This window comes from Scomber scombrus, chromosome 23 (assembly GCF_963691925.1).
Source record: "Scomber scombrus chromosome 23, fScoSco1.1, whole genome shotgun sequence".
Lineage (NCBI taxonomy): Eukaryota > Metazoa > Chordata > Actinopteri > Scombriformes > Scombridae > Scomber > Scomber scombrus.
In genome coordinates, this window is record NC_084992.1 from 5,925,131 (window position 1) to 5,937,909 (window position 12,779).

Sequence of the window (12,779 nt, forward strand, 5' to 3'; positions counted from 1 at the left end):
ATTCAAATGCTTATAGGTCAATATGTCAGTAATAATAATGCAAAACATTTTAAATGCAGAACTTGTACTGGAGTGTAAAGTTATTAAAAGTTATATGTTGAGTTTTTCTTTAAATATACATATACTCACAGATTCATGTGGTGTGACAAGATCAGACCTCTTTTGGACCCTCAGCGTCACACCAGCGTCCGTTCTTATCTCCTCTCCGTCTTTGTCTAGCAGGTTGATGAAGAAAACACCTTGGTCCTGCAGCTCAGCTCGCTTCAGATTCAGGGACAGGTCTCCTTGTTCGAACCAGTCAGGTGACACAGACACCTTCCCATTAAATTCTTTCCCATATGTGACATTAGGGTAGGAGAGATTCAGCTGACAGACAAGCTCATTGTTTTTCACCCATCTTATAAACCTCACCTTAACTTCGCCTACAGTGGTGAAATAGTAAGGTAGTTTGCCTTCTCCCCCCTCAATCACCAGAACTTCAGAAGGAACAACGACATCCAGCTTGATGATATCGTCGGGGACGGGGTCACCACAAGTGATTTCATACAGTCCGGCATCGTTGTAGTTGACGTTGTTTAAGACGACAGATGTGTTTGAAATTGGTGTCACTCTGTCTTTGTAGTCTTGATCTGGCTCCCACACCCCCTCCTTCAACCTCACTACAGACTTAAGGGTGGCATTTTTCAGCACGTGAGTGACGCTGAATTCCTTGCGAACCTTGCATTGCTGAACCGCTGTCAAATTGACGGAGTCTCCCAAAATTGCAGGGACGCAGGAAACCTCTCTCCAAAAACACGCGACTTTAACGAGGAAGATGAGAGCAGAGATGGTCCGGAGCTGCGACATGGTCACCGGTTCACTTGTGTTAATGTGTTTGTAGGGGGCACAGCTCGGGCTTTTCTGGTAACTCCGATATATCCGACAATAGTATTTATAGTAGTCTTTTTTTTTTTTTTTTTTTTTTTTAAATCTCTCCCACACTTACCCTGAACGTCGCACCAATCAATTTATCTGATTAAACTGCATCATCTGTCTCTCTGCTCCAATTGGCTGTGCTAAATCTTCCAAAGCCTATAGTCGTGCTGAAACTGTGTAGTGGAAAAGCTGTGAAACCATTACATAGCGAATCTACATCGATGCAGGCTTATAGAGATTAATACAAAATGAAGAGTCGAGGAGAAGTTAGGGTTAAGGTTATCATTATTATAAAAGACCTGTGAAATTTCTTGGAGGCAAAAGTTGTTTGAAGCCAAGTTCATGATGTTACATCAAAACTACCAAGAGGATGTTGAACAATGGAGCAAAAAAAGAAGCTGCTTTTGGCCACATCTTCCCTTGTGTGCGCAGTGGTTTGTTCTAAAAGAAACAGCCAAAGAAAATATTAATTAAGTTAAAAGACTATGACATTCTTAAAGGTGTTGTTGTATACTTGTATTAATAGAACTTTAAAACAGATACACAGTTTATACATCGGCCCTTCAACCTTTATCAGGAAATAGCATTCTGCTGCTGGATGTTGGAGGATTTCTGTTTTTAAACACTGCAAACTGCCTGAAATACAGTAGAAACAGCAGCAGCTTGGATACTTATTCAAAGACAGAAAATTAATTCATTAATTTCAAGAGCCAAGACTACACACCAGCTTGCTTGTTCATAGCTCTGCATGAAAACGAACTAATAGTTGTATAATGATTCATTCATCCTGTTGGACTCTGGAGAGAGAGAGAGAGAGAGAGAGAGAGAGAGAGAGAGAGAGAGAAAGAGAGAGAGAGAGAGAGAGAGAGAGAGAGAGAGAGAGAGAGAGAGAGAGAGAGAGAGAGAGAGCTTGGTATTTTAGTCACAAGAAAACCCAAAGTATTTCAGTCTAGTTTTACTCCATTGTTCAGGGAATGAAAACAAGTTTCTTCCCGCTGATATTAAAACATATCTTACTGTTTTTGTTAACTACGACTTACAAATAGTGACGTGTGATTTTATATTATAATAATAATAGGTGTGATTTATATAGTGCCTTTCGCTTTACAATGGATAAAACAAACAAACAAATGAACAAAGCAAACAATTAAAAAAGACAACCCCCCCCCCCCCCAAAAAAAAAAAAAAAAACAACAAAAAAAACATATATGTCGTGTAGATGTCCAGTGTGGCCGGCAACTTACAAAACAGTTACATTTGATTGGGTGAACTTTTATAAATGCCTATGAGCACATTATGAGGCAAACATTTGAGACTATTTTGCACAAAAAAGGTAATGATGTTTTTAAAAAAAAAAACTGATTTGATGACATATGATAAGAGATAAATAAGCAGTTAACACGGACACGGGAATACAAGTGGGAAAAGGTCATGTTCATTCCACCGGTTCTTAACATTTTGAGTTTCACAAGTAGCATCTCTACTCTATCTCTAATCTATGGGTGCAGATTCCATGTGGGACTGCTCATGACCAAGTGGATGTGTCATGTAGCAATGGAAATTCCCTCTGTTTTGCCAATTGTTTTTGACCAGGATGACTAATATGACCAGCTCCAAGTTCCTGTTACAAAATGTCTCATCTATTTAGTTTGGAAGGTGTTGGTGCCATATGCTGAGATAGTCGGGTTTGTGTTTGTGTTTGGCCTCAGCTGTCAGTTTTGCACCTTTCATGCACGTCACGGGGGGGTGTGGTCATGGAGCAGTGATTGAGTGATTGAATGAATGGGCATATATTCACCTGTTTACCGCGGCGGCTGCATGGAGAGGGGGTGAGTAGGGAGAGCGTATTTTTTGTTGACCGCTTAATCTAACTACAAACTGAGTACCTGAACATCTTGCCGTGCCTTGCCTTGTTTGTCTGTTTGTTTGACGTTGGAAATAAATACACACTCAGTCGGAAAACACGGAAATGGCTCTGTTGTTTATGTAGCGAGTCAGCAGTGCAATGCTCCCTCACTTAGCCTCTCAGTGACTCCGTTTTCTGTTTTGAGTCACTATAGAAGGTTTTCAAAATCTGATTTATACAGTGAATTGTCTTTCCTCATGTACAGTTTATAATGTATACAAATTGTAAATAAATCTATATGAGAGAAGTTATGACTCTTGTGTCCTTTAATCCTGTGATGACAGCACAATTGTCCACCCTGATCAATGACTGTAATCAATGATCCTGATTGGTAATCCAACAAAGTGAAACATGAGTTGTGAAGCTGTGAAGTTGTTTATCATTTTGCTCTGAAATCAACCAAACTCAACAAACTTGTTTTCATATAGCAACTCTGGGTGTTTTAGTCAAGTTACTACTAATCATTTTACTGCTTGTTATTACTGCAAGTATGTTTTACTGTTACATATTTGTAATGTTCTTCACTTACCCAAGGATTACATTGAAACTATGTCCTTCACCCTTAGCCACAGACTTGTAAAAAAGAAAACTTTCATTGAAGCCACACCACAATATATATTCTACTGTACATATCCATCAAAACCCATAATATTTATTATTTATGTATGTCCCGGTGAAAATATACATCTATTTACATACACTGTGTTTGAGTAAGTGATGTTGCAGTGTTCTTGCAACAAGTGCTCACAGCGGTAGATTTATTTGCGTCTACTCTGCCCCCACTCCCTTGTTAGCCAATTTGAAATGCATCACAGAACTAAATTAAACCAGGTAAAATCCTGCTACTTTGTGCACTTGCTACAGTAAGGCTGAAGTTGTTTGTCTTGTTATGATCGAGTTTAACAGATCCGTCAACACAGATTTTATCCGAATATTAATGAGAGCCCTTCAGGATTTAAACTGGACAAGAGATCTTTGAGTTCTGGACTTTTTTCACCTTCATTAGGAAATTAATTAAATAGCAACAATACCACTTCATATAGATAGTTTATATAACCCGTCATCAGTGGTGGAAGAAGTGTTCACATCCATACATTTACTTAAGTAAAAGTACATCAATGTAAAAATACTCAGTTACAAGTCAAAGTCTTGCATGAAATATCACATTTTATTGTACTTCATTAACTTTCCAATTAATGAACAAAATCATTGATATAACCTTGTGTATGACACTATGTGCACTCAGCTGGAGTTTCATACAGAGTGTGAACTACAGGGGAGCTTAGCTCTCCTTAATGAGACATGAGACTTACAACAGATTCCTCAATTCTTCGATTCTTAATTTCTTACTGTAATATGATGTAATATATATTCACACAGAAGTAACATTTCAATTGAAAAAACAAAAAATAAAAAGAATGAGTCAGATCACACTGAAGCTTAAATTATGAGAACAGTAGCAGATCTCTGTGATACATCTGTTAGATGTAAAGGAGTCTAATAAGTGAGCACTATAGTTGTAACCTGCAGCCTGGTGAGGATCTCTCAACAAGATGACCTGACTTCCAGTGAAGAGCTCCCTCTGCTGGTCTTTATCCTTAATACCAGTGTTAATAACCGTAATAAGATTTTCTCTCAATACAAAACAAGACTCCCCAAGCGATGAGTCCAGCTGCTGTAAATACCAGTCCAACATAGAGGCCACCGCTTCCCTGCTGATGATCAACAGTTGCTGTAAAGAACAGAAAAATAATAATAATTGTACTTGTAATCTACAAATTCTGTTATCTCGACATTCAACTCTCCTACTTGTGACACTTTGCACTGTTCATGTCCAAAGTTCAAATCTGGACTGTTTGGGTTTGAACTTGGTGATGTTTGTGTTCACATACAGCATATTTTAACAACACAGTGGCTGCTGAGTGCAACCACACTCATAAAGTTTAGCAGTCCAGTCTGTACATCAATGATAACATGCATTAAAAAGACTTTCAGAGTTTTACTGAATCATCTTACCAGTGACATTGAGGTGGCATCTATTGGCGCCAAGATCATCATCTATTTTAACTTCACACCAGTACAGACCCGAGTCATCAGTCCTGAGTCTGGACACATGAAGTCTGATTTGTCCTTTTCTGAGAGCGGCTTTTTCACTCTGAACTCGTCCTGCAAACTGTTCATCCTGAGACTCTGGGACCTCAACACCCTTTTGTAGATAATACAGGACTGAGGGCTTACGATCAGTCACCATGTAACAGATGATGCTCAGTGAGGTGGAGGAACCGTCAAGTTTGGTTGTAAACAGCCATTCCAGTGTGATGTTGTGGTTCTCCTCTGCCTGATAGGAGGTCTGAGTCACTGCCACCACTAATCTTCCTGCTGAGGAGACAGAGAGGGAAAGTGTTTAAAATACACCAGTAAAAAGGTCATGCTTGATACCAATAATAAATACAATCTAAGCAATAATTGAATATATATCATCTTCCCAACTGTGATGAAGAGTTTCTACTGGCTTTAATAGTTCTGTTGATGTTTTCACTGATATATTTTACAACTAAAGTCATCAAATCTTTTGACTTTTCTCTTTTGGATGATGAAGTGAGGATGTAAACTAACCAGAGACACAGGAGGTCAGGCTGATGAGCAGAAGGATCCTGCAGATCATCTTCTCCCTGTGAGAGGAGACAGAGAAGAGGAGTCATGAACACATGAGGTCAAAGTTCAGTCATCACAGGTGTGAGAAGGAAAATCTACAGTTTCAAACCTCGATTCTCATGTCAGAAACAATGTGGACTACAACCACAGAAACATTAGTCATTTCTATTGTTAATTTAGTTATAATTGAATACATTTAAAAAAAAGCTTCAGTTTCTGTACTGCAGTTAAGTATTTTGTCACAAGATGGCGCCAAATAACTTTTCGACAGTAAAACAGTTTGTCCCAGCAGCTGCACATAAAAGTGAAACTAACAAATCTGTACAAACCTGTCAAACCTCCTGCACAAGGAATGTAAAAGGTTTGCTTCAAATGTTTGATACAGTAAAATGTAACTTTTATCTTTTCAACAATGCTAAAATAACCTTTAAGTGGGTCAACAGAGTAAGTTATCGTCAAGTTTGCGTGAGAAAATAATACACAAGTCACAAGATCAACTTCTGAATGGAGAACTAAAATCAGATGAGACTTCTGTTCTGAGATCATTTCTGAGTGTGGTTCATATTATCAAATAAAGTCTGTTGTAAATGCGTTCACTAAACAGTTGTGCCTTCTGCATGTAAACATCCACTTTGCTTATTAAAACATGCATAACTGAAGTGTAACAGGTGTGTCATGGTGTGATTAAAAAAAAACCTTTTATTACATTGAAAATATGAACTGCATGTTTGAGCATAATGCAAAACATAACATACTATTACATAACACTGCACAGTAAATGTATATCAAATAAAATAAACATAGAAAAAAAAATGTTTTCATCAAGTTAAAATAAATATGTAAATCACCACATATCTTATCTGATACACCGTGATTAGCACTACTGTTCCTCACTAACTCTATAATGTTTCTAGTAGTTAACAGTTTGTTATTATAAAATAAGGCATGTTGCACTGTGACTGAAATTGTGTGCACAGGTATTTAAATAGTTCCCATGCCTTTTTCTGTTATGGAATGAGATCTGCATAAAACTTTAAAGATAGGAGGCAAAGCTAATCTTGGAAATCTTAAGTCACAAGATCAGTGGTGGTTAAACTGGTTTTGTTAACGCTGTATTACAGTGACAATGACAAACATTTAACATCTAACCTCATATTGTACTGCAACAATGAGCAGTGATGGAAAATAAAGCAGGGTATTAAAATAGGAGTTTTTGTTTATGAGTCTTGCTTGTAACTAAGTATTTTTACATTGGCAGGTACTTTTACTTAAGTAAATGTAAATATGTGAATAGTTCTTCCACCTCTGATGATGGGTTATATAAATTGTCCATATGAAGTCTTACCGTTGCTGTTTGTTTAATTCCCTGATGAGAGTGAAAAAAGTCCAGAACTCAAAGTTTTCTTGTCCAGCATTAAACCCTGAAGAACTTTTATTAATATGCTGCTAAAATCTATTTAGACAGATCTATTAAACTCATTGACAACAAGAGCAAAAACCTCAGCATTAATGCAGTTACCCAGTCCTGGTCCTGACTCCTCTGCCTGTTCATATAGTGCTTTCCTGTTTTAAAACAGAGATAGTTTCTTACAAGTGCCAACCACACAACCGATGACAAGGTGGGGGCGTGTTGTAAGTAGAGGTGATATGACACAGTGCAGTTTAAAGCTGTTTACTTCCTCATCTAAAACATTTACTGTTTAGTACTGAAGCAGTTCGTCCTTCCAGGTAATAATTCAGGTGACACAAACTGAGTCGTTGCTCGTTCAATATAAACAAGTAACTGAAACATCTGATTCACTGTTAGCAGTCTTGTGGTAATTGTGCAGATTTAAATGTTTAAAGCATATCAGAAAATGACACTTAATCTGAGTTTAAGATGAATCAACTGGAATTTCCCTGAATGTATAATGAACTGAAGGTGGAAACTAATTATAAAAACACAATGGTATGAACAAAATGTTAATGTAAAAAAACCCAACACAAAATAAAAACAAAAAACTGATTTAAATATCACTAAATAGTCTGAATACATATTGTAGCGTGTTTGGGATAGTTGGGCTGAGCGTGTCTCGAGACAATGTGTTTACAGACATAAGTTAAATTAAAAAAAAAAAATGTTGTAAAACACCACAGACGTAATTTACTGAGCGGCAACAAAAGTCACTAAGTCTCCCCCACTTCCGGTTTTTCGCCAAAGCCAATAACGGCTCGAATCATCAAGCATGACGTCACAGAGCACCATAGCCTCAATGGCCACAGAAAAAAAGATTTAGTCGCTTCTGTAACGTCCTTTCTGACGTGCAAGTTACTAGTTAGCTAACCTAATGTCACTTCAATTTTGTCTGCGATTAAAATCATTCTAAGAACGGGAACCTGGCATTGGGATGCCAGCGCCCCCTGCTGTTTCCCTGCTCCAATCTCAGCAGTTGGCTTCGGCTGGAACATTTGAAACTGGGATGGCAGCGACCCCTGACCTCTGTCCAACCGCAGCATTTCACTTTGACTGGGGCATCCAGTAAAGGGATGCCAGCACCCCTTGCTGTTTCCTCACTCCAATCTCAGCACTTCACTTAGGCCGAGACATCTTGCAACTGGATGCCAACACCCCTGCTGTTTCCTCAATCCAACCCCACTTCGCTACGGTTGACAGCAGACAGCTTCATTCGGGACATCAGGCTCCAACCACCACTGCAGCCTGCTCTACTGATCCCTGCAGCTCATTTCTCCCGAGCATTGGCATCAAGATGTCAGTGCCCCCAAGCGCCACTCCTGCAACTTCAGCAGACTGAACCATGCAAGCCAGTTTTGGGGGTTTCCATGGTGGATGATCATTCTCCGCCAAATGGCCAGCTGAGATCAGGCAGTTCTTGCCTGCAACATTCTCAAAACATCTCCACCTTCATGAGATCAACCAGCCAATGCTTTCACACCAACTTCAACGTAACCTACTTGTCGTTCTATTTCATCACTAGCACCATTTCATTATTGATGCCCGCTTCCCAACTAACACATATCACACACTTATCCTATTGTCATCTGCTTCTTCCCTAAACTCTTAAACAACAACAGAGTCTGGTATCCATCCACTCTGTTAAATTCACTGCTACAAGCCAACTGAAAATCCTCACCAGCTTCCTCTTACTGCCGACGCATTGTCAGTCCTTATCCACACAATCAGCTATGGACATTCCTTACGCTGCTTGGAATTCTACGTCACATTCTCAGCTTTCGGTTTGCTCATTCCCCAGATTTAAAGTCGTAACCCTCCAATCTGATCCATGCAACCATTCCTCCTTTCAGATTTATGTTATTGTCAGACGACTCAACCGGTCAAAGCAGATGGTTGTCCGCCAGAGCCAGGTTCTGCTCAAGGTTTCTTCCTAATAAAAGGGGAGTTTTTCCTTTCGGCCGTCGTTTTCGCTTTCTTATGGAGGAATGTTGGGTTTCCGCAAATTGAAAGTATAATTTTAATATGCTCTGTATCAAATTGTAACAAGCCATACCCATTTACTTCAAAGTTCCACTGAATTCTTCGGAGACCATTACGTCTCAGAGCACAAGAGGACAGAAATATACTGTCAGAAAAGGTGTTAGAGCTGCCACAGTGGAAATGTTGAGATGTGACGAAAAATAAGTTGGTGAACACAACAGTGTAGAAAGGGTGCTAACATTGTGGTTTTGTGCAAAGAACACAGTAGATCAGTTTCGTTCTGTTGCAGCAGACCACAGGAAGACACAGGAAGAGAAGCAGCTCGTGTGGCAAGTGTGGCAAAACGTGTGAATAGGTTTTCATTATATGAATATATATATACTTAAATGATGATAAACTGGCGGACTCTGACTGTACATATATATAAGCTACAATATATTTTAAATATATATTTATTCAGCTTTAATTTGATAGAGACAAAATACAGAACTGAAGATGAAATAGAGAAATGAAAAGTAATTGATATTGTAAATTTAATATACAATTTTCTCTTTATACATTTAACAGTCAAAAATCTTGTATATTGTATTTATAACGTATATCAAATAATATCAACATACAAAGCAGTTTTCTTCTATTGCTAATGACAGATTTGCAGGTGAAGCTGATAGAAACACACATGAAAAGGGAGTCCTACAAGGAGAAAATAACAAAAACACAATGGTAAGAAAGGAATGATAATGTAAAACCGAAACAAACTGTTTTAATTATCACAAAACTTTCTGAATACATATTGTAGCATGTTGAGGATAGTTGGGGTGAGTTCCCAGCATGCCTTGAGACAATGCATTTATAGACATAGGTTAGAATAAATATGTTCTAAATCATCACAGATGTTATCTGATACACAGTGATAAGTGCTACTGTTCTTCACTAACTCTACAATGTTCATAGTAGTTTACAGTTTGCTATATAAAGAAGAAGGCATGTTGTACCATATGAGTGACATTATGTGCAGTTACAAGAAATCACATGTGGTAATGCAAGGAACCCATTGCGTGTACAACTCACCACAGAGACTGAGAGGGGGATACACAGGAAATTCTTTGAAGATAAAGCAGGTAAAATAGGTCAGATCTGTTAAACTTCAGCCTTAATGCAGCAACCCGGTCTTGGTCCTGACTCCTCTGCTTGCAGGTACTTCAAGTAGCACTCTCACTGCATTAAACCAGAGGTAGTTTCTTACAAGGAAGCACTGTGAACCAGTAACTGGACTTAACTTGTTAAGTGGTGACTTTGATTGAACAGAAACTATTCAAAACCCCTGCATGTGTTGATCAGGCTGGTTAGTTCATTAAGAGTCATTGGGAGTCAAACATGAACTCTTAGATATTTAGAAGTGAGCTTATAGCACCACCTTCTGGAAAGACAGTCTAATTTCTGTTGCGTGACTGATGCTGCTGACAATAGTCCTATGTGAAGAGATTGACTTGTTTTTTTATTCTCTTGCAAATAAATTGACATTTTTGTCCCATTTTCCTTTGTTGTTTTAATGTTTGATGTTTGCATGATGATGATGTTCCTGGGGTTATGGTGATACCTACAGTTAGCATGGAGAAAGGAGTTTGTCCACAGAGCGTTTTAAGTAGCTCCAAAAGAAGCATACAGTGTCTGTTTGTGCATGTGTTTTTAGCTGGCAGTATATTTATGTTTGTATATTCATATTGTATTTATAAAGTCTTTATGTCTGCAATATGTATTTAATATTAGTTCACAGTGTTTGATGATCAATCGAAGATGTTGCTGGTTAAAGGAAGAAAATAAATACAGGTCAAACATCAGTTGGAGCGTGGCTGATCTGTGCCAGAGAAAATCTTTGAGAGGAGTTATAGTCCTCCTCCTGATATCAGATATAAAACACAGGCGTTGTGTCTTCATATTATTGTAATCGATGCAGCGTGTAAAGCACTCTGTAATTGTTTTGGGTATCAATAAAGTTTATTATCACTAATTTGTTGTTTCTGAACGTTGTACTTGAGAACTTCTGATACGCACAGAAGAGTCACAACAACTTCTCCTTATTTAATAGACTTATTTACAATATGTACACATAATAATAATAATGATACAGTTTTCTTTTAATTCTGATGGATTCTCTGTCAGACTGATGATTGATAACAGTTGAACCAACTCAGCAAAGTCTTCATGTTTCCAGTGATGGTGCTTGATACAGTAATAACTGAAACAACTATGACAGTCTACAGATCTTACAGAATGAAGAGGTGATCAATATTATTTCTGACAGATCGGATCAGACCTGTGAGGACCTCATTAGCACCACATGATGAAGTGAGGACAGGTGTGTCTGTAGACTCTGTGATCTTTGGCCTTCAGGCAGGTGAGGTCCTCAGTCAGACAGTTGGTGGATGTAGGTTTAAATGGACAGAATGAGACACATCACACATATATGAAGTAGACTAAACCTGTTAGATCGAGACTGTTTAGACATTTTGACACAGAATTTAAGATGATTATAAACTACAATGACTTAAATAGACTTCAACTTATATAGATTTCTTGTGAGATTGATCCAGGAGATAACAAATCCTGTACGTCAGTCCAGGAGAGTCCATATCAGATCTGAGGCACTCCAATATTTCAAAAGGGCCTCTCCAGTGAAAATTGAGTTTTTGTTTTGATGTAGGGTGTTTATTTAACTGCATTTGGGTTCTCTTTGACTGCGCTGGAAAATTACAGGAGCATAAGTTCTACTTCTGGGAAAATATCGCCATTCTGCTGGTTCACCTTAATGAGGAGTAGGAGGAGGGGGAGGGGTGTTGTGTGTGTGTGTGTGTGTGTGTTTGTGTGTGTGTTGTGACTCATTTAGTCACATGGTGTCTTTGAGCAAACCAGCATATGACGAGCCAAGAGATAAAAATGAATGAGGGGGCCAAGAGGGAAGGGCAGGGGAAATTCTGTGTAGGAGTAGAGGAAGCAGGACAAGTGAGAGAAGTGAAAATGAGAGAAGTGACACTGCAAAAGTAAAGAAAAAGCAGAAGAAGAGAGAAGAGAAGGGAAAATTGTGTGGTGAGGAGCCAGGACAATAAATGAGTGCCATTGATATAGTGAAAGAAGTTAATAAGAAAAGAGGAAGAGAAAAGTGACCAAGAATAGATCAAATAAAGTACCATAAAATCAGGCTCTCAGCATTTCACCTTCATTTGAATTATTATTATCACTACTTTTTAAAAATAACTTTTTGTTTCTGTTTTATATAGACTACCGGTCAAAAGTTTTAGAACACCCCAATTCTTCCAGTTTTTTATTGAAATTTCTTTTCAAGCTTACCATCTTTGTCTTTTTTCCTAAGGTAGTTCTGTCATAGCTTGGACTTATGTTTTGGGTCATTATCTTGCTGTAGGATGAACCCCTGACCAACTACGTGCATACCAGAGGGTGCTTCATGGCGCTGCAGAACGCTGTGGTAGCCGACCCTGGATCCAGAAAAACAGCCCAGACCATCATGCTTCCTCCTCCATATTTGACAGTTAATGTCACACACTGAGGAACCATTCTTTCGCCTACTCGACGGCGTACAAAACTCCTGCGTGATGAACAGAATATTTAAAATTTTGATTCATCAGTCCATAACACCTTCTTCCAGTCTTCAGTAGTCCATTGGCGGTGTTTCATGGCCCAGGCAAGCCTCTTATTCTTATTCTGACGTCTTAGCAATGGCTTTCTATCTGCAACTCGACCTGTCAAACCTGCAACTGGAAGTCTTCTCTTCACAGTTGAAACTGAGACTTGCTTACTACGACCACTTTGAAGCTGTGCTTGAAGTTGTTGTCCTATGAGCCGCCTATCACG

The 12,779-nt window shown here is 38.6% G+C and overlaps 1 long non-coding RNA gene across 1 annotated transcript; it reads right to left on the bottom strand.

Annotated features, from left to right (window-relative positions):
- Positions 1 to 5,141: 5,141 nt before the first annotated feature.
- On the bottom strand, positions 5,142 to 6,940 carry LOC134005944 (uncharacterized). The gene is made up of 3 exons (XR_009927898.1): positions 6,822 to 6,940; positions 5,438 to 5,493; positions 5,142 to 5,197 (listed from the first exon to the last, which is right to left on the bottom strand). It is a non-coding gene; the product is annotated as an uncharacterized LOC134005944 (long non-coding RNA).
- Positions 6,941 to 12,779: the final 5,839 nt, after the last annotated feature.